The sequence below is a fragment of the Egretta garzetta genome, unplaced genomic scaffold (assembly GCF_000687185.1).
Source record: "Egretta garzetta isolate BGI_Z169 unplaced genomic scaffold, ASM68718v1 scaffold641, whole genome shotgun sequence".
Lineage (NCBI taxonomy): Eukaryota > Metazoa > Chordata > Aves > Pelecaniformes > Ardeidae > Egretta > Egretta garzetta.
In genome coordinates, this window is record NW_009258758.1 from 167,736 (window position 1) to 173,606 (window position 5,871).

Below are 5,871 nucleotides of genomic sequence, written 5' to 3' on the forward strand. Positions count from 1 at the left end.
AGCTACTTCAGCTGGAATTGATCTACTGTCCCAATTCTCCCTGGGTTTCCTTTATCACAATGAAGGCAGTTACATATTAGGTTTTTAGGTTAATTATGATACTCGTATTTTGTTCCTCTGCTTTTCTGATTTTTCTTCCTACATGTTTCTACAAACCACCAACCACTTTGATGCTTCCTATTTTCTGTTTCATACTTGTTTGGAATTAGGTTCATGAAAACTTTCCAGTCAGTTACATTGGCTTTGTTCTTTTCTATTGATTATTCCAGTCCTTTTAGCACATTCCAATTGCTTTAACGTACACTGGAGTTATTTTTAGGGACTTCCATTTGCATAGTCACCCTTCTCCACTAATAACCCTAAAGCCATGGATGAACCTGGCTACGCAACCTCCCTCAGATTCATTCTATTCTGTACCATTGGCTTTATTGAGAGGCTTAGACCTGAGCTAAGTCCACAAATCATTTGCTGTGTATTGATGCTGTGATTACAAGTATTGGCATTCTGTCACCATACAAATATAAGGAAGTAAAAGTGGTCATACTGCGTTAGAAAAAGATTGATCAAGCCCAGTACCTTGTCTCCAACAGTGGCCAAGAGCAGACAGGCAAGAAATGAAGGGTACGTGAAGGGGCAAACACATACAGTACCTCTCCTAGGTACTCTCTTGGCCTCCATTTGTTTGCAGCTTGGGAATTTCTTCAGACAGAAGTCTACTTACTCAGTACTCTTAAAGGATTTTTCTTCCATAAACTTGCCTAGTCTTCTCCTGAACAATTCCCCATGCTTCACCTTGCAACACATGTACAATAAATGAGTAATGCCACATGGTAAGATCAATATACAGCCAAAATGCCACTCAAATATTAATTCTGAGTAGAATTTAGGGACATGGTTTAGTGGTGAAGTGGCAGGGTTAGGCTAAAGGTTGGACTCAATGATCTCAAAGGTCTTTTCCAACCAAAGTGATTCTATGATTCTATGAATCCCATTTTAAGAGTAATATCTATAAACATAATGGGATTAGTTTCTTTTTTTTAAATATATACAGGGCAAATATTTGAACTAATCAAAACTATTTATTATTGCCTAGGTATGAGAATATATATTAGCAACATCAACGTGCTTTGCTTCCAAATGCCAGCTTGTAATTTAAGAACATTTGAGTTACAACAGTCCAGTGCATGGACAAAAATGCAAGAAAAACACGCTCTCAATTAAGCTGGGATTTCAGGATGTATTCCTGTGTTTCAAATCGGAGGCTGCTCACTGGAGGAGATTTTAGGGACTTCCTTGCTGCAGAGTTTTCTGATTCCCAGTGAAGGGTACCCCACCAGAGTGGCCACCTGAAATTCCCTCCAACAACCCCTTCCCACTAGAAGTGGTGCATACCACTCAATTTTAGCCCCTCCAACTCTGCTTCTTGCTTCATCAGAGCTCTTACCAGAAGATCCCTTGTCTGTGCTTCCTCCCACTGTCAAAGGTCAAAGGGAACAACTCAGTTGTTTTGTCTTGACAGACGGCTGCCTGGTCATCTAAGGCCACATATCTCTCTTCTTCAACAGCTATATAAATTCCCCAACCTTTGTAATCAAATAAAGATAAAAATAACACAAATCTCTTCATGCTCTTCACAGTAACATTTAAACTGACATACTGGGACTACTCAATACTTTGTTTTCCCTGGTGTCTTGGGTATCAGTTACCTATGCAAACAAGTTGTTACTCAACAAGTAAAAGGCAGGCAAAGGAAAATGGTTACTGGAATTCATTTGGGGCTCTATGCCTAGTTTCTTATACTTTCACATTATTTTTCCTCGGATATTTCTTTGACCATTGCTACTTCAAACACTGTTTCTATAAGACTGCCCAGAAACGCCTAGTGTTCTTAAACAATTATTACTTAGTCTCCTCCAAATCCTTACTAATATGGTGTATTCTTTAAACACGATGCAGAAAATAATCCACGGAGCACATATGTGGTTTCCAATATCTGAGGCAAAATATATTAAAGTCCTAAGGAAAAGAAATATAAATCAGTATTTATACAATAAGCCAACAGTGTTAAACTTCAGTATGAACAGCAAGCGAACACAGAAATCAAAGGGTGAGCTGAGAATGAATAGTTCATCCTTGTAACAAATATTTGCTGAATTTTCTATTCACTTTAGAAACACGTGACAACTGCTAAAACAGAATTGTACAGTCATGGAAGCATTGGACCTGTTCAAATTTCTACTGAGGTGTCTCTCTAGAAAACAAAACAGGTTTACCCATGACTAAGTTTAAGACACATGATGGTGTTATCACACATCAATGTTTTTCCAGCCTGTAATACACAGATTCCTGATGATCCTTATACTCCTCCTAAGAGGGTCAGCAAAAGATGCGATAAAAAAGCCTGTAGGCAGGAGCCTTACGTTCACTGCATGGAAGGACACACTTCCACTGGAAAATTCTGAGTTCATGTATCAAAAAATATTCAAATCCATTGTGTTAAACAAATGGTATTTTAGTAACTTCACTGCTACACAGGTTTCTTCATGAGTATAAAGAATCCCTAAGATGAACTCAGTAAGAAGTAAAGATAAAAACAAGCTTATGTAGGTAAGACATTCTGTAAGGCAACCAGCAAGCTTCAAAAATGACCGCATAAATATGACACCACCAAATATGACATTCTTTTCCTCAGTGGAGCTTCTCAAGTTTGAGGGAATGCAACCACATCATCTCACTCAGATAACAAAATGTGTTTCAGATGTGCAGAATCAAGTCAGCTACAAAACCAAAAATCAGATTCTGGAAATCTCCTTCCATTTCCAGAGCTTTCTTCCAGATTTCACTCATTTACCTTTCAGCTGCTTTTGTAATCACATTTCATTACTGCGAAAATGCTTAAGCTGAAGTCACAAAGTGCAGCACTGAGGTAGGCTGCAAAGCACTTATGATTAGGAGACTGCTCAGGAAAGGAAGGAATGTCATCATCAAGTGAGGTCAAGCAGGTGCAAGCCAACAGAGCTCAGTAAACCAGCCCATTAATGACAAACAGATGGGATAAGAAGCAGTGACTCCGTTTAGCCGCACCGGTGTTCCAGGGTTAGCAGGGGTAAAACATACAAACATGTATTTACAACTCTGAAATCTGTTCTTTCAAAGTTCTCTCCTTCAGAAACAGCTCTGATCAGCAAACAGATTTCAGTCTTCACAATCACACTGAATTAAAATTCACAGTCAACATGTAACAGGCTGTGTTGCTACAGCAGTTTTAGATGCAGCTAGATAACTTTCAACTTAAACTGTAATACTGCTTATGAGTGACATATAAATTATTAAAACATTTTACAGATTAAGGAATTGAAAACTAATCATGAATATTTCACCAAATATTATTATAGTGAGGCAAAATGAACAGACTATTCACACGGTTTAGCAGAAAGAAATCCCAATATATACATAAAAATGATCTCCTTTGTTTTCAGTTCAGTGTTTGGGATCATGCGAGATAGGAACAGATCTTCCTGTCACCACGTTTCTCCCAAGAACAAGACCATATAGCTACTAGTTATTGATCTGGCTGATAAATCTACACAATAAACACCATGTAAACAGGTAACTATGGGTCGTAACACTGTCAAAACCACTCTTGCTCTTTGCAGTTTAGTAGTAGGCACACTACTTTTAGTCTACTACTTTTTTGCCATTACAGTACTACAAGAGACCAGGTAGAGGCCAACCTCATCCTTCTCCAGAGCCTCGTCCAGGCCTCTTTTAGCAGAATCAATTTTCATTTCCCTTCTATAGCTGGAAAAGTCCAAGTGGTCCAAATGCTCTTAGGGAATAAGACAGGCTGAAGCAGGTCAACCCAAGCTTTTCCTCATTTAACAGTCCAGAAGCAGCATGCAAATCACGACTGAAGAAGAAATACACAAGGAGTCAGCATAAAATAAAGTACGGCACACAGTAACGATAGAATCAGAGAATCATAGAATCATAGACTCATAGACTGCTTTGGGTTGGAAGGGACCACCTAGTCCAACCCCCCTGCAGTGAGCAGGGAAACCCTTAAGTAGACCAGGTTGCTCAGAGCCCCATCCAACCTGACCTTGAAAGTTTCTAGGGATGGGGCCTCCACCACCTCTCTGGGCAACCCGTTCCAGTGTTCTACCACCTTCATTGTAAAAAAATGTCTTCCTTATATCCAGTCTAAATCTACCCTCCTTTAGTTTAAAACAATTACCCCTTGTCCTGTCACAGCAGGCCTTGCTAAAAGGATTGTCCCCATCTTTCCTACAAGTCCCCTTTAAGTACTGAAAGGCCGCAATCAGGTCTCCCTGCAGCCTTCTCTTCTCCAGGCTGAACAGCCCCAACTCTCTCAGCCTGTCCTCACAGGAGACATCCTCCAGCCCTCGGATTATTTTTGTGGCCCTCCTCTGGACCCACTCCAACAGATCCATGTCCTTGTGCTGAGGGCTCCAGAGTTGGATGCAGTACTCCAGGTGGGGTCTCACCAGAGCAGAGGGGCAGAATCACCTCCCTCGACCTGCTGGCCACGCTGCTTTTGATGCAGCCCAGGATTTGGTTGGCCTTCTGGGCTGCCAGCGCACATTGCTGCCTCATGTCCAGCTTTTCATCCATCAGTACCCCCAAATCCTTCTCCACAGGGCTGCTCTTAATGCCTTCATCCCCCAGGTTGTAGTGATACTGGGGGTTACCCCGACCCAGGTGCAGGACCTTGCACTTGGCTTTGTTGAACCTCATGAGGTTCACACAGGCCCAACTCTCCAGCTTGTCCAGGTCTCTTTGGATGACATCCCGTCCTTCTGGCATGTCAACTGCACCACTCAGCTTGGTGTCATCTGCAAACTTGCTGAGCATGCACTCAGTCTCGCTATGTCATTTATGAAAATATTAAACAGCACTGGTCCCAGTACAGACCCCTGAGGGACACCACTTGTCACCAGTCTCCATCTGGACATAGAGCCATTGACGACAACCCTCTGGATGTGACCATCCAACCAATCCCTTATCCACCGAACAGTTCACCCATTAAATCCGTATCTCCCCAACTGAGAGAGAAGGAGGTTGTGGGGTACTGTGTCAAAGGCTTTGCAGAAGTCCAGATGACATCCGTTGGTTTTCCCTTGTCCACTGTTGTTGTCACTCCATCATAGAAAGCCACTAGGTTCGTCAGGCAGGACCTGCCCTTGGTGAAGCCATACTGGCTATCTCAAATCACCTCCCTGGCCTCCATGTGCCTTAGCATAGCTTCTTGGCGGATCTGTTCCATGATCTTCCCAGGCAATACCAAGCTCATTTTCTTTTTCAGGACTACAGCAGTCGAGAACAGCTGCACTATCTCTACAGGAGCTCTATTCTCTAGAGCCTTCACCTTCTCCTGCATTACCAAGCCTAGACGCAATACACCATGACTGTTCCTATGTCAATCACCCAGAAAAAACAAAACAAAACAAAACAAGAAACCCTGAGTTTTTCTCAGGACTGGCAGCTTTGAAAACTTACTGCTTTGGTGCACAGGAACTACAACCAGCCTAAGACATCCTCCAGTCTTATGACACACCAGCTCCCTCATGGATGCTTGCTAAGTATCATCTTGCCTTTTCCTCCCTCAAGCTGTTTTTTATAATATAATATTACCTGTAAGGAAAAATAACAACCAGAAAACGTGCTTCTTTAAAAGGCTTTCACTTTTCCCATATTTTCTCTATTGTTTCAGTATTATTAAACTCACAAGACTCGATGATTAAAAAAAACATTCAAGTCCAGCTCTGTAAGATGGTGTACAACTGTGGCCCGTATCATGAATAATGTGAAAACAGAAACAGACAAGCTCTTGTCAGGGTTGTGATAATC